Here is a 23,577-nt window from a genome sequence, read left to right on the forward strand (position 1 = left end):
GACTCTATTTTTGACAGCTCCCTGGAGCCACTGCGCAGAAGACCAATGAAGAGGTTAACCATTTATTTTTTCTTTCTTTAATACTGATTATTAAGAGCAGCAGCAGGAGAATCAGAGAACGGCATCACAATACCAGGGAGGCAACACATGCTTTCAGAGGCAATCCTCCTGAAGATCAGCAGCCTAATTCCTGCTGAGGAGGAGCAGCAGAGGAGCATCTGCAGGACTGGCTGGGTTCTCTCAGCATGGACAGGGCCCACGGAAGCCCCTTGAAGAGACAGTGCAACCCTGGGGTGAATTTGTGGGCTTATGCCAGTGTGCACTCCAGAGGGGAAGGCAGGCATGGGGGAAGGACAAGAAGGAAACTGTCAGAAGTCTGGCTTCCAAAAGGTAGAGCAAGTCTCAAAAAGTCACTCATCTCAGAAGTGAATATGGCCCCTCAGTTAAATCCACCTGTAAAGAAGTTGGTTGTTTTTAATGAGTGGATTTCAGGCAGCACGTACAATGAACACAAGCACACAAACAAAAAAAAACCCCACAGCACACGGTGTTCTTTTCCCTCCTGGCTGGGCTCCTCTGCCTGCAGCAATAGCTGAGCATGAGTCAATGAGAACATAGTAAAACTGTTGTCCAACCTGTCTCAGGAAAGGCCACCTTCCCATAACTGCCCTTGCTGAAGTTCCTAACTGATCTCGCTGCCCGTAATGTTTCAGATGGTCACCTGCCCATCTTACACTCCTGACCCACTTCTTAGAGAGCTGCCTACATGGCTGGACTGCCTGCGTCTCACATTCTTGGCCACCGGCATTTCCTGTGAGGTACTCTTCCTGTTGGGCCTCTGCAGATTTCTGTATGTGGTGCAGCCTCCAGTGCCTAAGTTTCTCCTTCAGGGAGGACTCTCCCTCCATGCCCCCAGCCCATCTGGACACAGCTTTTGTCTCTTCTTTCAGTGTTCAGCTGTCCCCACCCATTGTCCTCAGTCATGGAGCTCTTCTGTGTACCTGCTCCTCCTCCCCCCAGCCAGGCCTTTTCTTCTCCTTTAGGCTCACTGGGTCAAGTGGACTTCAATATTACTCAAAATTTTTGCTACAAAAAAATTATACCAATAGACGTGTACTTGGGGGTAGTTGTTAGCAAACTTTTTCTGGGAAACCAGCTCCTGTATGCATCTTTCCTATCTTTTTAGGTTGCCTTTGCTTCAGGTTGAGATGTAAAGAGGCAGGGGCTGAAGTTAGCATCAGAGCAAATGGCCCTAGGGACCCTGTGGGACATGCTGGGGCAGGTAAATAGGAGGGAAGGAATTTCGTGGGGTGCTGACTGGGGAGAGGCTCTGGTCTGGCATTCAGACTACACAGGCTCGACCCTGGACAGTCTCTGTGCCTCTGAACCTCAGTGTCCTCTCCTACAATCACTCTGCCATTGTTCAGGGAGTAAACTGAGAGCTTCCATGAACATCCTGGCCACAGGTGTTTGGAACACACTCATCCATCCATTTGTTCATTGTTTCTCAATCAGCCAAGATGAAGCACTGACCCTTGACCAGGCTCCTGGAAGCCTTCCTGCCTGTCTTCCTTTGTAGACTTGCTGAACACAAAGTCATTTTCACAAGGATGTGAGAGGGAATGAAACTGCAGCAGTTCCACCAGGATGGAGCTCTACCCTGGGTCTAAGGCTACCTGCCTTGCCTAGGAGACACCAGCCTCCTGTCTGAACAAGCTCAGAGAGAGCAACTTCAGTGTGGTTCCCATGGACTAAGGGGAGCCCCCACAATGCAAAACTCTGTATCACTGCCAATGCAGTGTGTTAGCTAAAGGGTCAGAAGAAAATGGTTCCAACCTGACCTGACTATTGCTCCCCATGTGGACCTGGACAGCCAAAATTTATCTATTGAGGTCAACTTGTGCCTGACACTGTGTTGGGAACTGAGGATATTGTGATGAACAAAACATCAGGGTTTCTGTCCTCCCAGATCTCATGGTTAAAGGGCAAACCACTTAACTGCTATCAGCCTCAGTCTTCTCTTTTGTAAAGTGGGAATGATAATAATGCCAGTCTCATGGGTTTGCTCGCAGAAAGGATGAGGTGACAGTTAAGCTGCTGAGAACAGTGGATTGCATGACATGAGAGCTTTTGTCATTGGCCACAGCCCTGAAGACTGGTGTATGTTTGCTTTCCTGGCCCTGGAGATACAAATATCAGTATCCAGTGAACAGAACTGTCTTTTGGACAAACTCCCATTTATCTGAATATTATTCGATATGTTTAAATAAACACAGAGAAAATGGCACACTCAAAATGGTTAATTGTATGTGTCCTTGATGAGGCCAAGAGATATCCAGATAGCTGATAAACCATTATTTTAGGGTATGTCTGTGAGGATATTGCTAGAAGAGATTAGCAGCTCACTCAGTAGATCTGCCTTCACCCACGTGGCTGGGAATTAATATGATCCACAGAGGGCCCCTACCCCCACCCCTACAGAGCAGAGGAGGACAAATTCACTCTCACTTCTTGAGCTGGGACGTCCATCTGCTCTTGTCTCAGACATCCTGGTCCTCAGGCCTTGGGTCCCAGCTCTGACTCACAGGCATTTGGGCTCTGGATCACACCCCTCGCTTCTGGTTCTCTCGAGTGTGGCTGGAGCATGGTGGGACTTTTCAGCCTCTGTGTTTGTGCAGTCAGTTTCCATAGCAGCTTTTATTTATGTATGTGTTTTTGTTGTTGTTGAGGTGCTAGGGACTGAACCCAAGGCCTCCAGCATGCCAGGCAAGCACTCTACCCTGGAGCTACATCCAGACCTCTTCCATACATCTCTACATACATCCTAATGGTTCTGTTTCTCTGGAGAACACTGACAATATGGAAGGAAAAAAGTAATGACTGTGATATGCCCCTGCATTATTTGACTTGCTTAAATACTTATTTATTTATGTATTTTTTGTATCAGGGATTGAATCCAGGGGCACTTAACCACTGAGACATAGTCCCTGCCCCCCCCCATTTTATATATTTTGTTAGAGACAGGGTCTTGCTGAGCTGCTTAAGACCTTGCTAAGTTGCTGAGTTTGGCTTTGAACTTGTGATCCTCCTGCCTCAGCCTCCTGAGTCTCTGAGATTACAGGAATGCACAACCATGCCCTGTTAAACATTTATTTTTTAAGCAAAAAATAAATTTCAATAAAGTTTAAAAAAATGTAAAGTAATCCAGGTGTGGGTGGCACACATCTGGAATCCCAGTGGCTCAGGAGGCAGAGACAGGAGGACTGCAAGCTCAAAGTCAGCCTCAGCAACCTAGAAAGGCCATAAGCAACTTAGTGAGATCCTGTCTCAAAATAAAAAGTAAAAAAAGGAACCAGGCACAGTGGTGCACACCTGTAATCCCAGTGGCTCAGAAGGCTGAGGCAGGAAGATTGAAAGTTCAAAGTCAGGCTCAGCAACAACGAGGCACTAAATAACTCAGTGAGACCCTGTCTCTAAATAAAATACAAAATATGGCTGAGGATGTGGCTCAGTGGTAGAGTGCCCCTGAATTCAATCCCCAGTAGCACCCAACCCCCGCCAAAAAAATGTATAAAAAGGGCTGGGATGTAGCTATATAGTAAAGCACCCCGGGGTTAAATTCCCAGTGACTCCCCCTCTACCCATGTAGAGTGATGTCACCATGGGACTTTATCCATCTTGCTCTTCCAGGAATGTGAGTAGCTCCCTAGCCCTACTCATAACCCTTCACTAATGATTCCTCACTCACCCTCTCCTCCACCAGCCACTTCCTTCACTGCACCATGGTCCACCTTGGTCATAGGTATCATTTCTTGAATCCATGTACTGGGCCAATGTTATGTTTGGCAGTTTCCTTCTGCCATCTTCTCCCAGGCAGAAGCTTCCAGAGTGAACAATAATCATTATCATCTCTGACAATCTGTGAAGATTAGCTCTAAGGGGACAAATAGAAAAATTGCATGTGCAAGTTATAATATGTGTCTTAATTTTAAAGCCACGATGAACCCCTTGTGCGCCATAGCACACTGCTGTTTACCAAAGGCCATTATTAGGAATGCCAGTTTGCATGGTGCATATTTGTGTCTATAAGATCATAGTACATTCTGACCTGCCTGGTCTCTGAACTCCAGAGTGCTCTTTTGCCTGAATATCTTAATTTCTTCTGGTCTCCAGATCAAGCAAGACAATGACAGAGGGCTACTGGCTTCTTCTGCCATAGCCACAAGGTGTCCCAGAAGGGTTTTGCTTGTGGATGCCCTCTGTGGAGACTGTCGGGGCTCTGGCTTGCAGGAAAGGCTGAGCACTCAGTTTGGAGGAGGGCTCAGGTAGTGTGCCAGGCTCCCTTGAGGGGCTCTCTGGAAGACTTTCTAATCCCTCCAAGGAATCACAGTGTGTAAAGGATCACTGTGGGGTCAGGAGTCTGATGGCTACACAGGGGGATTTGGCACTAGATCACTGGATACACAGGGTAGTACCTGCTGATGAAGCACCATTTTTATCCCACATTGGCAAGCACCAGAAGGCACTTTGGATTACAATAAGAATTTCAAGCCCTTTTGGGTGGTTCCTAGTAATTGTTAAGTTCTGGGACAGGGGTGGATGCTATACCCGTTAAAGCTATTCTGTTCTCTTTGCCCACCCAGGAATGGGGTTCCTCCTCACTCAGAAGTGGGGTTCCCATACAAGAGCTCTCCTAGACACCTATATTCTTCCCTCTTTCATCTTAGACACCAATCAGAAATTTGGCTCCAGTTTATTTCAGGAAAGGGTGACTAGCCCTTCTCTGGCCTGTCTAGGCTTCTCTTCCAAGTGACATGATCCCCTCTCACTTCCTGTTTCCTCTCTTTAGATCCAGGCCAACTACTCTCTTGCCCACTCCTTAGCCTCTACTCAGGATGGTGAGAAAGATTCCCTGGGGGGCTCAGGCTCAGCCTCCTGTGTGTTCTGCCTGCCCCAGGCCAACCATCATCCCTCCTCTCAAGGGACTGTTTTGAGGGAGAAGGCAGAGCTTTTGAACTCTAAGGAAGCTCCCAAGTGTTAGGGTTAGGCTTGGTCCCTTACACTTTGAAGCATATTTCATGCAAATGAAAACCAGGAAAGCGCAGGAGAAACACACTTGCATCAGATAAAATAGATTTTAACTCACCAGCTATAAAAAGACACAAAGATGATTATAGTCTAGTCATAAAGGAGCCAGTACAGCCACAGGATATGACAATTTTAAGTACTCATGCACCCAACATTGGAGCACCTAAACATATAAAGCAAACACTCACAGATCTAAAGGGAAAGAGAGGGCAACATGAGAACAGTGGATTCTAACACCCTACCTTCTGCAATGGACAGGCCATCCAGATGGAAGGTAACAGAGACTTGCAGTTACACTGCATTCCAGGCACTTATGAGAGGGCCTGCAAGCTAGGCTGTTACCCTTGTAGTCTTATCACTGCTGAAGGGTGGGTGGAGGAAGGCACCATCTCCAAGATGTGTAACCACAGTTCCCTGCTGCCACAGTGTCACCCACTGTGGGCTGTGGCCAGTGGCTACTCTGGTCTCTCCAGTTTAAGAAATGAATAGCAGGAACTTTCCTGTGTGCCCATCTCTACTTCATGGGGGTTGTTCCTGGCAGGAGATGAAGAGGCAGTACCAAGACCTTGCTCTCAGATCCCAGTTCAAAGAGTACATAGAGCTTGCCTGCTCTGTGCTCTGAGCCCTAGCAACCTCCCTGCAGTCAGAAGCAGATGGACCTGAATACCAAAATGTGGCTTCGTAACATTAATGATGTATTACATCCTTTTCTTATATCAGATCACTCCCAAATGATTATTATTTAATGAATCTCACATCCTTTCTTCATTCTTTATCTTATCCATTGGGAAAAGGTAAAAGTTTGGCATCAGACACACACAAGCTCTGGGGCTACATGTGACTCCTAAGCATGTCAGACTTTATGGTTTGAGGTTTGACCTCCACACCTGCACATTAGCATCAGCCCTTGCTCTCTGAAATTCTGACCTCTTGAGGCCAGAAATTCTGCTGGTCGGAGAATCACACCCAAGACTCATTGGTGTAGATGAACATTCTACCACAGAGAGCTAAACTGGCATAAAAATTGTTTGATGTTCTATCTGTGGTTGAACTGGAAAATGCCCTTTAATATATTTAGTCTGAATTGCTGCATCGCTGAGGGTGACTGGCATGATTAGGCATGAACAGGTTGGCCTGTGCTGTCAAGATCATCTCATACCAAGGACCACAATCAGTCCTTTTGCTAGAAGCCATGCTGAAGAGGCACACCTTTTACCTGAGCAAATCTAGAAATCACAGCTTTGTTTTTGTTTTTCAAGTACTAGGGATTGAGCCCAGGGGCACACTACCAATGAACTACATTTACAGCCCTTTAAAAATCTTTTTATTATGAGAGATGATCTTGCTAAGTTTTCCGGGCTGGCCTCTCACCCATGTTCCTCCAGCCTCAGCCTCTGAGAAACTGGGACCACACATAGGTGTGCATACTGCATCCAGCTAGAAATTATAACTTAAATGACTACTCAGACCCTAAGCAAAATTTGACAATAGACTTATGTTAAGAGACTTTGAAGTTATAATCAAATATATTCTAAAGTGCTTTGATTGAGTGATTTTATTTCTGAAAAAAATCTAGTCCAAGAGCCAACAATACAAAGAGCCATGTACGTAGCAAGATGATCACAGCATCACCCAACAAAGCAAAAAAGTAAAAGCAAACCATGGATTAATGTAAGATGTTAGTAATAAGTAATACTGGGTGCAGGATACACTGAAAATCTGCATTGTCACCCCAACTTTGCTGTAAATCTGAAACTCTTCTAAACTGAAGTTTGTGAAAGGATGGCCCAACACACATTGGTAGGCTGTTGTGTAATAATCAGAAATGAGATTTGTAGAGGTTGTAATAATGTGGAAAAGCATTAAGCCAAATGAAAAAAGAAGGATGTAAAATTATGCAACTCTGAAAACAATGTGTACCCGAGATAGCCTCCAGGATGGCTGTGGACCCTCTCCCTAGTGAAGCTACTGCAACTGTGGCAATGAATGAAAAAAAACCATTGAATCAAGAAAATCTACTAAGGCATAATAAGAACAATGAGACTCTGGCATACATCCTCAGCCTGCTTCTCCCTTGTCTTCCTTCTGACACCTGCTGCATTGTGACAGGGGCTCCATTCTGGGTGTGTGCAGCCAAGACAGAGATCCCCTTCCTGGACTCCCAGCTGAGGACTGCTGCATTCCCCAGGGTGGGGGCAGGCCACTGCACTTCTCCCCACCCAGACCACAGCCCAGCCCAGGCAGTAGTGGTGCTGAATTCTGGCCAGGGGGAGAGTGGCCAGGAAAACAAAGTCTCTGAAGCTCTGCCCAAGGGAACTGACTTCATCAGGACAGAGTGTGGTGAGAGTCAAGTCTGCAGGCACTGAGAAGGCTTGGAGATTTGGGTGGCCAGCAATTAAGAGGACACTCATCACTTCACAAGAACAGGCTAGACCACAGTCCAGCTAGGTATTCACCAGGAGAGCCAGAGCAAAAGGGTCATCTTAGTGTCACACCTCAAAAACTTGTCTCAAAACCACCCTGCAAAGGCACATGAATTTAATTGCTCCAGGGCATTGCCAAAAACAGATGAGCAGTTATCTGGCCATTAGTAGGAATTAACAGTTGGAAGTGAGACCTGCAGAGAGACTCAGCAAGGAGAGTCCAGAGGAAGCTCAGCCCAGGGGATTGCTTGAGCCAGGGTTTGGAGATCTGCCCTGCTGTCTTCCCTAGGTGCAGTTTGTGTGCCCCAGGCTGTAATTACTGAGCATCAACATCAGAGGCCGCACACTAAGAGAAACTGTTTCCACTACCATGGTCCAGCTAAATCATAAAATAAATAAACAGGAAATCAAGGCCCAGGGAAGGATGAATGTAGGGACTCAGCATCTAGAGTTACTGTGATACATAAACGAACATGATCAATTTTTAACAAGAAACTACCATAGAAGAGGGTCAAAGAAGCAGGAGAGTGTCATCCATCCATATCAGTATTAGAAGCAGGTGACAGAAACTGCTCATGAGAGGGCCCAGATGTCAAATTAGCAAAGACTGAAGCAGCGTTATACATGTGTAACTAAAGCAAACTCCACTTAAGGAAGTAAGGGAAGGTATGAAAAAAATGTGTCATTGAAGATAGAATACCAACAGAGACAGGAAGGGGAAAAATGAATCTAATGAAAATTTGGAAGAAGTACAATAATTAAATTAAAAAAAAATCATTGTAGGGACACAATGGTAGATTTGAACTTGCACAAGAAAGAATCTGTGAATCTGAACACAAATTGACAGTTTACATAATCCCCCAGAGAGAGAAGAAATAGTGTCATAGAATGGGGACACCATTAAGTGCACCATGTGATGAGAGGGCCTGAAAGGAGAATGGAAAAGAAGCTGGAAAAATATTGGAAGAAATAATGGCAGAAAATTTCCCAGATTTGAGGAAAACCATTCATCTCAATGACACCCAGTAGGAACTGTGCAAAGAGAGCTCCAGCAGACCCATAAGAATTAAACCACTGAAAAACAAAGAAGAGAGCAGAAACCAGCAGGAGAAAAGCTGCTCATATTTTCCAGAACTAGAAGCTCTCTCTCCCAGAAGGCAGTGAATGACATGCTCAAAGAGAAACATGGTCAGCTGCACATCTGAGACACAGCCAAATGAATGTGGGCCATCCACAGATATCCTAGACCCAGAGGTTGTGTGGCTGGCAGACCTGCCTGACAAGAGCTGCTAAAGAAATTCCCTCCAGCTGAAAGCAATTGACCCCACATAGTAATTCAAGTCCACAGAAAAAAAGAAAGAATCTGACAAAGGTAATTATGTAATTAGAAAAGACACTCTAAAAGTGTATTTTTTCTTTCTTCTCTTAATTTATTTTAAAAAAGCAATTGCATAGAACAATATATAATTGTATTGTTGAACCTACAACATACAAAAATGTAATTAGCAGGGTGAGGTTGTGCACGCCTGTCATCACAACAATTTGGGAGACTGAGGTGGGATGGCAAATTCCAGGTCAGACCTAGCAGCATAGTGGAGACCCTGTCTCAAAAAAAAAAAAATAGAAAGGTCTGAGATGTTGCTCAGTGGTAGAGCACCTCTGGGTTCAATCCCCAGGATTCCAAAAAGAAAAAAAAAAGAAGGAAAAAATTATTCAACAGCACAAAGGGAGCACGTAGTAGCGAAGCTGTTGTAGGAGTAAGAAACCCCATCAGATCACATCTCACATCCACAGGAACAGATTAGGAGAACCCCAAATGGTGAATAAGGAGTTCAATATAATGACTCTAAAAATATTTGTTTTTATTTATTCTATCATCCTCATTGACAGACAAAATAGTGTGACAGTTATGGAAACTGTTAACTTTGTAACATTGACAGATATATTATGTGATGTTTACTGTCTTGGCTGAGGGACTTTGGTCATTGAGCAACTTGAATAACCCTGCCCTCTGGCCTTGTACTCCCAGAACCCACTGGCACCCTGACAGGTGTTGGCTGAGTAGGACCCTGGAGCGGTCTCTCTAGGAATAGAATTATATGTCTATAATTCTAACAGGAAGTATCATCCAGCGGGGTGAACTTCCTGGAAGGAATTAGGCAAACAGGGAATGAAGTGAAGTGGGAAGGATGGCCTGAGTTCAGGGTGTACAGGGTGCTTGGATGCTGGATGGACTCATGTGGTGGAAGGCCCAGGGCTGGTCCTCGCTGCCTTTCAGAGGAGTCCCACCCACGGCTTGATGTGGGCAGGGAGGGGACTCTCTGTGCTGCAGCCCGCCTTGCCCACAGCAGGGTCTCCATGAGACAGTGACAAGAGCTCAGTGCCTTTGCCAAGAGCAGAACCAACAAGGGCACAGCAAGCAAACCCTCTGCACCAGCCCACCAGCCCTGGTACGTGCCCTGGTACATATACGGAGGCCCACAGGGAGCAGACCTGGTGCAGCAGATGCCATAGCAGCAGCAGCAGCAGCAGCAGCAGCAGCACAGAGGCCCTACATGTGTGGCAGGGGCTTCCTTGAGGTTTCACCTCCATCTTCGTGAAACTGCCCCAGAGCCTCTGGTGTCCGTTCATGAGAGTGATTTTGCAACCTCCCCTGTGGCTTGCCCTCTAGAATACCTGCTGATAAAACAGAAGGAACTTGAGGTGCAGTCGCAGAGTAGAGCCCGCTGCTTCCTCCTATTTGTATGTGTGCATTCACAAACAGTTCTTCTAATCATTTTCAGTCATCATATGCTCCCACAGACCTGATTTTCAAGGAGCTTCATTATTTTAGGCTGAGATATCTATGACAGTGTATTTGGCAGAATAACTCTGTCCAGTCAGTCATTGTGCATTATACTACAGAAACCATCCCTGAATGCTGGAACCAAATTCTAGTTGGTACAGAGCTTGGTTGATTGCTGTATAACTGTCTGTACCCCATGGCACATGGAAGAAGGCAGTGCTGATTTTGTCATTCTTTTCATTGACATTTCTGTTGTTCGGGATATGTAATTTTACTTTCAAACCACAACTAACTAGAAGTTGGAAAGAAGAAGTTAGGTTTGGGATCTCAAATAATTACTAGATCCAATACAGATTAAAAATTGAGTTTTCAAAAAAATAACATTATTCCATTTTTCTTCTGGAGGGTTCTGTTGTGCTCAAATTTTCCTTGTTATAGATCTAAACTACCATTGACGTTGCTCAAAATTTGTTTTGTAGCTATCAACTATAATGTTTGTAATCTTCAGTTTTATTTCCAACCTCAACAGTAGTTTTATTTTAGGAAGTTGGTTTTTCTCAATTATCATTTGAATGTACACTGATATATTTGTAATCATGGTGGAATTCTTCAGATCACTATGGAGCTGCAAGTTCATGATTCACATTCATTATTCAAAAAATATATGTGTGGATCTCTGTCATAGGCTTAATGTGTAATCAAAATGGAGACCATTCTATCTGTGAATGTCAAAAGCCCAGTATGCATTGTTATCTGCCATAGATATTTTGTGAAATTTGCACAAGTCCAGCTTAATTGGACCTCCACTCTTTCTTCATTTACAGAAGTTTAATTAGAGAAAACATCTGCCCTCCCAAGAATGAAGGAAGGAAGTAGGCTGGGATGAAGGGAGAAAATAGAAAAATAGCAAATAACTAAATGCTGTTTTCAATAAGTTGCTTAAAATGAGATGGACTAGTTCTGAGTTATGCTTTAGGGTTGTTGTCATAAGATCACATGAAGGAATAGCTGTTAGGTTTCTTGGGGATTTTTTTAATTAAATGATCTTGAACTGATCTAATTTGTGCCCCTCAATGGTCAGATTTTCTTTTTATTCTTGCAAAATGGAGTAATGTCCCTGATATGACTTTTTCTGCTCACACATAGAGCCTGTACCTTTCGTTAAACTTAGAAATAACTATTGTCTCTCCTCTGTAGAAGAAAGGATGGAATGGTTTAGAAAGCAGAAAAGGAATGGTGAAAAAGTATCTCAGTCAGTAATAATGAAATCCCAAGTAATTTGTTCTTGTCCTTTTCTGACTTATGGGTTCTGCTTTCTACCAATGGATTCAGCAACTGCACTGTCCATCATGGGTAAACAGAGCTCTTCCAGGTTTCAATTCTGTATTCTGTCAAGCTTCCCCTAGAAAGTAGGATTACATTTTACAGATATCATGAGGCTTCTGATTAGGCTGGACTACATCTAACACACTTCTGCTTTCACAGGTATTATCTGAAAAACAACATGGAGACAGAAGTGCTTTGTTCAGATGAGGATACTCAGGAGTTGTTGCTAGAGGATCAAGTTTCCCTCCTTCAGCTCAGTACTGTGGAAGTTGCCACCCAGCTCTCCATGTGGAGTTTTGAACTCTTCTGCAACATTGAGCCTACTGAATATATAGATGACTTATTTAAACTTAAGTCACAATCTAGCTGTCACAACCTGAAGAAATTTGAAGAAGTCATTAACCAGGAGACATTTTGGGTGGCATCTGAAATTCTTTGAGAGACAAACCAGCTGAAGAGGATGAAGCTCATTAAGAATTTTATCAAGATAGCATTGCACCTTAGGGAATGCAAGAATTTTAACTCAATGTTTGCAATCATCAGGTAAGAGCACATATCAGTCTTCAGATTCAGTGTATGTTACAGATTAGAAATCATCTCCCTCTAGGGATATCATATGATTTTATAAGACGTGGTAGTTTATAAATGACTGAGATTTTTCATACCATTCTGGTAATCTAACTCTTTCTAGATTGTCATTGACTCTCAGTGAACAGTTATTTTATCTGATTCTTTTTTTTTTATTGTTGGTAGTTCAAAACATTACATCTAATTTGATATATTTCACAGTTTGATTCAAAAGGGTTATGAACTCCCATTTTTACCCCGTATACAGATTGCTGAATCACATCAGTTACATATCCTTACCTTCAAGAACCTCCCATATGTTGATTTGGAGATTGGACATTTGAAATCCATCACATTTTATTTATTTTTTTATCTTGGACTGTGTGAAAACTATTTGAGCTGCTGGGAACATCAATTAACTTCCTTTTAAAATAATAATAACACAAGAAATTATCAAGATTATTTGATATTATGTATGTGAAATTCCATTGGAGAGCATGGAGCTGCATCACAATAAATGTTAATTTTCCTCCCCTTTAAGTGCTTAGATTGAACCTAGTAGAAATTGCAAATGAAAAAAATAGTTATTTTAATGTTAAATATGACTGTAAAGTTAATCATTTTTATCTGATGGGAGTTTGATCATGGTGTCATGACTATTGTGTCTTTTGTTTTAATTTCTTACTGAAGAACATTTCCTACTCTGTTTTATGAAATGCACTTGCTGTGAGCCAAACACTGTTCTAATTGGAGGAAAAGCAACAACACTTGTATTCTAGAGGTTTTGCTGATGGTCTGCTAGTCAACTTTCATTGTTGTAACAATGCTGCTAAGAAGCTTTTTATACAGAGGAAAGGTTTATATTGCCTCACAGTTTTGGAGGTTTCAGGTGATGGTCATTTGCCTCTGTTGCTTTTTAGCCTGTGTTGAGGAAACTGGTGCATGTGGTGGAATAAAGCTACTTCCCTCATGCCTCAGACAGGAAAAAGAGATAAAGAAAGAATTCAGGGTCCCAGCATCAACATTTAGATATATTTCAGTGACCTAAGACATCTCTCTAATCCCTCTTCTTAAAGACACCCTCTATCAACTTCAAATAGCACTATGTCCTTTGAGGACATGTGGGACCTACACTCTAGCAGATAATAAACAGATCAGGGGAGTATAAAGGGAAGACGAATCCAACCCACAGTCTTGGCCCTGACTCTGCTTCTATCTGGCATTCTCATCACCCAGGATTACCCAAGTTTCCTCTGAATGACTGTATACATTGCCAGCCATGGAAAGCATCCATGTAGATGTATTTGTCAGTAAATAAGCAGTGCAGTGTTTTGCTTCATCCATTTCAGAAGAGAACATTTACATGCATCCCTCTTTTCTTTCTTCCTCTCTCAGTGGCCTAAACCTGGCACCAGTGGCAAGACTGGGATCAACCTGTGAAAAACTTCCCAATAAATATGAAAAGCTATTTCAGGATCTCCAAGACCTATTTGACCCTTCCAGGAACATGGCAAAATAATGCAATGTCCTCAAAAGTCAAAACCTGCAACCTCCCATAATTTCTCTATTCCCAGTTATCAAGAAGGATCTGACATTCCTTCCTGAAGGTAAATGCAAGGTAGGGGAGTTCCACCTTCACTTGTAGCAGTATATAATAGATGCCATGTAATTTCCATTTTTTTCTTTGCCAATTACAGGAAGCAATTCAAACCTAATTGGGCTGGTTAACTTTGAGAAGCTAAGGATGATTGCAAAAGAGATCTGGCAAGTTGGCTGAATGGCTTCAGTTAACATTGACTCAGGTCTCATGTTCAGGACTCGGTGAGAGATTCAACTCCAGTGGCACATACGGGACTAGAGAGCTTAAGCTTAGAGTTTTCATACTAATGAAGAAATTTCACATATTTATATCTGCAGAATTGCAGACATTATATTAGGATGTACCAAGAATCAACATCAAAAATTCATTTGGAGTAGATGTCTAACTTGGCATCATATGTAATTTTGACTATTTGTAAAAAGTTTGTCCTTCAACTATTTTTAAGTGAACATGAATCATAGATATTTATTCCTTATTTTTAGTACACTTTCTTGTAAATATGTAAATATCCCAGACAGTATTGTCTCCTTATTCACATGATAAATTTAGATGTCACCTTAGTAAAAACTGACTAGGAGACAAAATAAGTCAATCTTTTTCTAGAACAAAAATAAATATGTTTGTCTTTTCAACCAGAAAAAAATGTGTCTAGTAAGGTGGTGTGTGTGGGATGATTATGCAGTTTAATGTTTGTGGACTTGTAAAAGGGCTTATGCAGAAGTTTAGACCTTTATTTCTAAACATGTGAACTCCTTGTCTATTTCTGCACCTGTGCTTCAATCTCCATGGCTCTCATGTAAAGGAAGAAGAAATGGGAGAAGAGTTTGTGATAAGTGGTGGAGGACTTGCATAGCCACACATAGTTCTTGCTCAGTTCATTGCATTATTTTCCTACCTGGTATATTTTTGACAATTTTCATTGTTTGAAATCTCTTTCCCTAACAGAATTTTAGATGTCAAACTGACTTCAAATTTAATCTGTTGGGGCCTGTGCTTTTGAAGTCATGATCCATGAGATCTGTGAAATGTTTGATGATTATTTGGGGAACTATGGCCAGACATATTTCCAGGCTCTCAGAAAAAAAAAATTAATATAATCTGTGCCTTGAAATTAGGAGAGCACAAAGGAGGGGAAGGGAAGAAGAATATTAGAAAATATTTAAATTGTGCAATTTAAATACTACTGCACTTATATTTTAGTACGTATGAATAAAGTAACAGGTGCCCACAGAGTTAAAATCATATGTTTACAGGTTAATAAAATACAGTTTCCATTATATATAAAACAATATTTTAAAAAATGATTTTTAACCATTCATGTGCTAAACAGTTTATGTGTGTAGATGATCACATTTTCATGATTGTTATATTAACTGATTTATTATATTATTATAAAAACTCACCACATTCAACACAAGGAATATGAAAACAATTGAGAATAGTGGAGCTAATTTTATTTGAATCTTTAAAACACCATTTTTAGGAGATGTAAAGATAATACAAGGCTTAATGATTATAGCCTTGAATTCTTGCATTAGTTTTATTATATAATTGTTCACTGTCTTCTATATAAACATTTGAATGCTCTGTAGAGGAAAATATTATAATTTCCTAATTGAATCAGAATGAGTGTCAAACACATTTTTCTGTATGTATTGTGTGTAATTCTTTTTAAACAACAACAACAACAACAAAAAAGATTTATCATCTGCAGTATTCTTTGATCCATTTAACAGTTTGCTTAGGGAATGAGGCATGTGACCTTTGAAATGTAGAATACGTATATAGTTTCTGGAAGTTTCCAATAGATAAAATCACCCCATGCTCAAGTGAGTTGCATAAGGACCTTTCCATCCTTCAGGTCTCTCAGCCAGTGTAGAACAAATGCAACAGTGCTGGAGGTGGCTCAGACAGGTGGTCCTAAAATGTGGGCATGCAGAAGTTCCTTAATCAACACCAAAAAGCTTTATGAAGATGGGCAGATAGCTCTAAAAGTGAAGCAGTACCTGTCCAATCTGGAGCTGGAGATGGATGAGGAGAGTCTTTACGTGATGTCTCTGCAGTGTGAGCCAGCAACCAACACACATGAGTTTTTCTGGAAATGGTTGCAGACTCTGACTGCCATGTGTGTTTGTTTCCTGTGCAGTGATGTGCATGGTGACAGGATAAGGCCCAGTATAGACAAGTAGGTTTCTAGTCCTCAAGTGCACTAACCTTTTCCCTGTCCTTGATGAAGCCTTTGTGTCCAGCTGAGTTAGTGTATGGAGGACAAGACGATGGACATACTCATGTTGTTTGGTTTCATTCCACTGCAGCCAGTACTCATTTACAGGACACATGGGCAGATGCAGTTCAAATTTGCATTGCTTGTTTTCTTACCAAAATACTCACAAAGCAATGAGCAACCTGAGGCTTGGGGCCTCACAGGTCAGAGGGCACAGGACTGGATGTTGTACTGTCATGTATATCCACAGCCCATATGGTTCCCAGCCACATATTCAGCTGTTATTTAAAACAATAATTCTACCACCCAGTGGGCCACAACTTAGCCTGAGGTGTAGGTCTCAGCATTTTAAAAGGTTGGCCTAACGATGAGCCAGGCTTGATAGATCACATGTGTAGTTAGTCCTGGCTACACAGGAGGACTAGGAGAGAAGATCATGAGCCCAGGAGTTCTAAGCCAGTCTGGATATCAAAGAGAGATGCATTTCTTAAAAATAAAAAAAATAAGGACCTCAGGGCTGGGGATGTGGCTCAAGTGGTAGCACGCTCGCCTGGTGCGGGGTGCTGGGTTCGATCCTCAACACCACATAAAAATAAAATAAAGATATTGTGTCCACCTAAAACTAAAAAAAAGATATTTTTAAAAAAAGAAGGACCTCAGAATATAGCTCAGTGGTAGAGCGCTTGACTAGCATGTAGACTTCCTTGGACTAGTCTCAATCAATGCACACTAAACAAACGCATTTTTCATTTAGAACAATTTTGTGCCTTGTATGTAAAGGTGTGAAAAATAATGTTGTACAGAATTTAAATATTAAATAGATTAATTTAGAAGATTCACAGTTAGGAACTTTATGTCATGGTGAAGAGCTTGTTCTATTCAGGGAGAGCGCTCTGATTTCAAATCCTGATTACAACACTGACTAACAATGTGACCTTGGAAGAGTTACTCTTCTTTCCTTATCCCAAGCTTCTGAGTGTGTCACATGAGGGAAGAACATGACATTGAATTGTTTAGATATTAAGATTCTACATGCATAACATTTAATTGTCCCAATAAACTGGTTTGCCTTTTTTCTACCATGGAATTTTTTGCATAGTGTAATACATAATCAATTGTTCATTATTTGCTTACATATATGATTCTCTATAGAAGAAGTTGATAGTCAATAGGTTATAGTTTGTAGAATTTATTAAATTAAAAGTTAGCTCAGATGTGCCCAGTAGTTTTGGATGTCATTTTACAAAATTATTCCTGGTGATTTTCCTGTTGCAGCTTTTACCCCATTCAGGGAACACAAACCATACACCTTTCTGTTTTTTATTTGGTGTTTTCCTTTGTAATCTTCCTCAAGATTACTAATTTCCTTAATTAAATACCTTTATCCTGCCAGTGCTCTCTCGTTTTCTGTAACTAGGGCCCCCCCCTCTCAATTTCTGGCCTTTATAAGTAACAGCTGGGAGAGATGGGTATTTTAGTATTCTGACATCAGGAAAGACTCTTGTAGTTCTACAATTGTCTTCTAAATAGCTACTAACATTTTAATTTTTTTGTAATAATTTCAAACCAAACAATTTCCAGTGCCTAAGAATCCTGGTAACAAAAATCCTGTTGTATCCAAGACCTCACAAGTGGCTCTTAGGACAGAGTCACAGCAGAAGGTACATCCCCAACCACATAAGGTCAACCACAGACTGCAGGTTCCCACAGTGGTCCTCGATACTTTAAGGAAAAAGGTGTCTGAGAAGGATCTCCCACCTTTTGGTAAGTGATGAAACTCATTCCTCCCCTTCCTTTTCCTTAAAGTGAGTTTTATTATTGTTTCTGAAAATTTGTATTTTTTTTATACTTACACCCTGTAGTTGGGTTCATTCCAACTTTGTTTTATTTTTTGGTATTATGTTTTGCTGTGCTTTTCAGATTAGTTAAAAAAATGAAGAAGAGCACGAGAAGAAGACCAACATTAAACAAGGATGAGAGGTGGGAGGGAAAGGGAGAGAGAAGGGAAATTGCATGGAAATGGAAGGAGACCCTCAGGGTTATACAAAATTACATACAAGAGGAAATGAGGGGAAAGGGAAAAACAGTACAAGGGGGAGGAATGAATTACAGTAGTGGGGGTAGAGAGAGAAGAGGGGAGGGGAGGGGAGGGGAGGGGAGGGGGGATAGTAGAGGATAGGAAAGGCAGCAGAATACAACAGACATGAGTTTATCAATATGTAAAGCAATGAAGTGTAACTTATGTGATTCTGCAAGCTGTATACGGGGTAAAATGGGAGTTCATAACCCGCTTGAATCAAAATGTGAAATATGATATGTCAAGAACTATGTAATGTTTTTAACAACCAACATTAAAAAAAAATGTTTATCTGGACTAACTTGTCTATCATGCTTGAATTTCTTTGTGACTATTATCTCCAAACTAAACAAATACTCAGCAAGTTACACTTTATTTTTACCAGTGATCACACAGTTTCTACACATAATATATTATTAAATAACATTTTTTGGTCTTGGCAAAATAAGGAAATAAATGTACAAGTTACACATTTAGTAACTTAATTTTTCTAGTAATGAGTTTATGTTCATATATGATTTTTCAACTAGTTTTGCCTTATAATCAATGAATTTTAGAAATATAGTCGCAATATTTTCAGCTATGTGATCTGTGTGGAAGTGATTATGTTTCTTTTTTATTCTACTATGGTACTGGGGATGGAACTCTGGGCCTTGTGCATGGTAGGCATGAAGGTGACTTCTTTTTATTGAATCACTGATTCTGAAACTTGGGAGCAGTGAGAATACATCTAATGCCTGAATGTTAAACAGCAAAAAACATTTTTATTTTTTCCCATTGAAAATAACTCATCTAAGGCTGGGTTGTGGCTCACAGGTAGAGCACTCACCTAGCATGTTTGGGTGCTAGGTTCAATCCTGAGCACCACATAAAAAATAAAGATATTGTGTCCAGCTGTAACTAAAAAATGTTAAAAAAGAAACTTATCTACTGGCTTAGGCCCTTTATATGAACGTAAAACAAGTAAGTTTTATGAAATGGATTGGCTCTCTTTTTCTACATATAGGTAGAAGGAAACAATGCTAATAAAACTAAAGAAATCTTAAAAGGGGGATGGATAGCAAAGAGTTTGTTTAGATAAAATTATTTGGCAGGAATGGAGTTCCTGCATTCTGTGAGTTGGACATTATTAATGTGTTGGAGCACTCACGGACTCTATCCTTTCCCTGTTCCTCTTGACCAGCAAGTGTCTTGTTGAGTTTTATGGGAATGTGAGAAAAGAACACCTTTACTTGACATCAGTCCTCTTTTAAATATTTTGTGTCATTCTTCCTATCTGAAAAAATCAAACTACATGTGTCTTGATTGCTGTTGCTCTCAACAGATATGTATTCCTAAATTCCCTGCAGGCTGACTTCTGTCTCCTGTGCTGACATTTTTATTTGGAAGATAATCAATCTTCCTTTTAGCTAAAAACAGCTTTTTAGCCATATTTTATATAATGCATGTGTATGCCTACATATGAAGCTCTCTCTCACTTTCTATACAGAATATCTCAATATATTTTAGCTCATTTTGGATTTATGAAATTACATGTGATTGAAATATAACTTGACATCTTATTATGTTTAGTATAATATATTTAAAGCAATGTTATATAAAATAGTAACTTAAAGGTAATAAGAGGGATTTTTCCCCATTCTAATTAATGAAATAATTTTATTTCAAAGTAAAATTTGACTTCTTTATTTCTGAAAAATAATGTTGAGCCACTTTAAATCCTCATGCTACTGGATCCTGCAGTGGCCCACCCCTCTGCTGAGGTCTTCTGTCATTGTCTCTCTGACACAGTGTTTTTACATGGTGTCTCCTGCTCCTCTTTCATGTGCTTGTTTAAGTACCAGGGCACAGAATTCCTACAGCTCTTTCATTCACTGTTTGAGACAGTTCCTCTTAACCCTTGCCCCTTTGCTTTTCTCCATCATTCCCACTTCTCCACAGCTAACATTTCCACCCACACCACAATGTGTTTCCATCCTAAAACTGAAACAACTGGAGTTGAAATTGGCTGTGACATTGTCATCCTAAATTCAGATGTTTTATAATTGTATGTTTATTCTTCATTGTTGAATAAAAGTGACAACTTTCAGGTTTGAAATACAAAGTAAAATATCAGAAAAAATCTGTTTATAGTAGTCTTGTAGATACCAGTCAAAACTAAAACCCCAGGACTGGGGTTGTGGTTCAGAGGTAAAACACTCACCTGGTGTGCATGAGGCAATGGGTTCAATTCTCAGCACAATACGAAAATAAAATAAAGATATTGTGTGCACATACAATTAAAAATATACGTTTATAAAAAAATTCCAAGTATCTTGTGCCTTTGGTGATCTGTTTGTACCATGAGTAGTAACACAAAGAACATTTAGATTGTAGATAAGTTGAATCAGACTGTAAAAGTAAATCTTAACACAAAAATGTATTTAGTCATTACTATTTATTTTTGTCTTCAAAATGCATATCTAAGTTAATTTTTTTTCTTTAATAGGCATCGGCTGTCCACAGGCTTTAAAGAAAACTCTTTTCCTGACTGAGGAAGGAACTTTGGAATGTCACAAGAATCCAGCTGATGATAAAATACCAAAGGCATCTTCACAGCTGTCTCCTCCTCCAACTTCCCATAGAGTTCTCCAAGGAAAGGTAGAAATGAACAACTAAATGAGTTGTTCTTTTCCTTTATCAAAATCTATACTTTTCAGTTTTAGTAAATTCTAGAACTATTATATTGTATTGTATTATAGAATTTTAATATTATAATAATTTTAACTATCTCTTTTATGATGTTCAATGGATTTTTTGCCCTCTGTGAATATACTTGGAAATTTTTTTGTATTTCTTTTTAATATTATTCTTATACTTAATAGAATTAAATTAATAAATATAAAATTATTCTAAAATTTATGGGTTTTATTGGCCCTGTGTATAAAAGATAGTCTTTATTTGAAAATTCTTTATAACTAATTTTGATCAAAAAACATTAACACAGAGAAGAGATCTTTGGAAACAAAAAATACTGATGTTCCGGATTTATATATCCACTGTGTTAATATGGGTCCTGTGTTTTAGGCAATGTAAATATTCTCCTTATATGGATACTTTCTTATGTTAAAATAGATGATAATTCTCTTCCCCATTACTCGCCATGTTCCTTCCTCCTCCTGCCCTTTAATTGAAAGGGTGGGTGTCAATCAGTATTGAAGGAGCTAAGAATTAGTTTTCTTTTGAGGAAGTTCTAAAAGGTTAATCAATTACTAGATTTAACTCACTCAACAAATGACTGCTTTTCTTTGTATACATTTCAGGCATCTGTGCATTTTGTGTGGGTTTCAGTTTTAGGCCCTTTTTAAATGGTGGATATGTCTCAATTCATTTCTCATCTGGTTGTTAAGTGGTAGTGGAAGTCAGCTAAGATCTTCTTGTTCTGGGTATTAATCAGTACCTCCTCTTCTCTTGAAAGTGAAAACAGTAATTAGAAAACCAAGACTGATGATTCCTCTCTTTCCCACCCCAGTTTTGCTTCATCTCAATAGATGAAGGAAATGGAAGAATTCCTCCAATGTCAGGTGCTCCATCTGAGTGATGATTTTTCTTACTGTTTTTTATTTTGCTTTTGGTTTGGGTTTGGGTTTGGGTTTTTTTTTAGCAAAATTTCAGGGAGGGATTTAAATCTTGCTTATTAGAATTTGTACTTTTGTTTATTAAAAGATATTTCATATAAGAATATGTTAAATCTTTTAAACCCATGTGTAAACTCTAAATGAGTAAGTACCTGTTTATTAAACAGTTGGAAACATACTTCAGTTGGGAGCATTTATAATACATATATATTCTAAATATTTATACATAAAAATAATACATTTAGGATATAAATCTACTGTGGTGTCCTTTATATATTATAGAAAAGAAAAAAGTAAACCCTGAGAAAGTTTGCTTTTCTTTTCTATTAAACAAATCAAGACAAGCCTCTTCCTTGATATTTTCAGAAATATTTTAGTAACAAAGGAGATTTAAGGACATGGTGAACCTGGAGAATTATGTGGAAGAAAATTAACTATTTTTAATATAAGAATGAATCCATAGAAGGAAAAGATTTTGATTGCCTAAAATGTAGTCTCTTTAAAAATAACAACAAAAAGATAATCAAGACTCATATTAACATAATGAAAAAATAAATCTGGAGTATTAGCATGTTTTGTTTTCAAAGAGCTCTTCTGCATTAATGTTATATGATCTGTTTAGGACAGGAAATGGAGATGTTTTGAGGCATTTTACAATGATGGTCTTGGGGAAAGTACACATTGTATCCTAAACAATTAGCTTTTTATGTGATTCAGCTAACACATTCTTCACTTATTTATGTATTTCTTTATTTAGTTGTGATTGGAAACAATACATTTATTTTATTTATTTATTTTTATTTGTGCTGAGGATCGAACCCAGGGACTCAAACGTGCTAGGTGAGCACTCTACCACTGAGCCACAACCCCATCCTGCTAATTCACTCTTAATGTTGAAAAATGAGTAGCAAAATGCCAAAGAGGCACTCTTCAGGTGTTATTTCTTATTGTTTTTGAATACAATCTTCAGCTGAATTTTTCTCTGCTGCACTTATCACTCTAAAAATTAAAAACAAGATTAATGACTTTGAAGTTTGAAAAAAATCTCATTTCAAGTCTACTCAGCTGTTTTTATTTTTCCCAATATTGGAATTCAAACCCAGGCCATGTGTATATGCTAGGCAAGCACTATTGTGTTTTGTCTCCAGCCCAGTTTCTACTTTTGGTAGGGAGGGTGATGTGGATTGAACTCAGGGGCTTTCAACCACTGAGTTACATCCACAGTACTATGTGGTATTTTATTTAGAGATTCACTGAGTTGCACATCACTTTTTCTGAGGCTGGCTTTGAACTCATGATCCTCATGCCTCAGCCTTCAGAGCTGCTGGAATTGTAGGCGTGTGTCATTGCCCCCAGACCCAGTGTCCCTTTATGGGTTATAATACTAGTGTAATTCAAAGCCAAGGGAGCTAAAATTACTCAAGTTATGTCGTGGTTTCTGCATCATTTCATAGCTTTTATGACAGTATAAATACACTTATGGCAGTATACATACACACACACACACACACACACACACACACTCAAACACAGATGTATGTGTCCCTTTTTAACATTTAATTACATGATTTAGCTCCATCAGATTAAACACTTACTTTAATGTTGTATACACTTTGTTAATGAAACCCTACTTCAATGGTGATAATCCACGGCTACGGCTACTTTCTTTGTTGCTTGTATTTGGTGGACTTCATTCTGATGTTGTGAACCTAGAATGTCTAACTTATGTCATTTTATTTCTCATGCAGGTAATCCTTTGGCTCCCAGTGGTACTGTATATAATTTTTCAGATTCTGGTCACAGTGAAATTTCTTCATGATCCAGTCTTCTCAGCACTTCTTCTTTTGACTCTGTGCCAGTCTTGTTCTAG

The 23,577-nt window shown here is 39.9% G+C and overlaps 1 pseudogene; it reads left to right on the plus strand.

Annotated features, from left to right (window-relative positions):
- Positions 1-704: 704 nt before the first annotated feature.
- On the plus strand, positions 705-23,577 carry LOC144252955 (rap guanine nucleotide exchange factor 2-like; annotated as a pseudogene).

Source organism: Urocitellus parryii, unplaced genomic scaffold, assembly GCF_045843805.1.
Source record: "Urocitellus parryii isolate mUroPar1 unplaced genomic scaffold, mUroPar1.hap1 Scaffold_71, whole genome shotgun sequence".
In the NCBI taxonomy this organism is placed as follows: domain Eukaryota; kingdom Metazoa; phylum Chordata; class Mammalia; order Rodentia; family Sciuridae; genus Urocitellus; species Urocitellus parryii.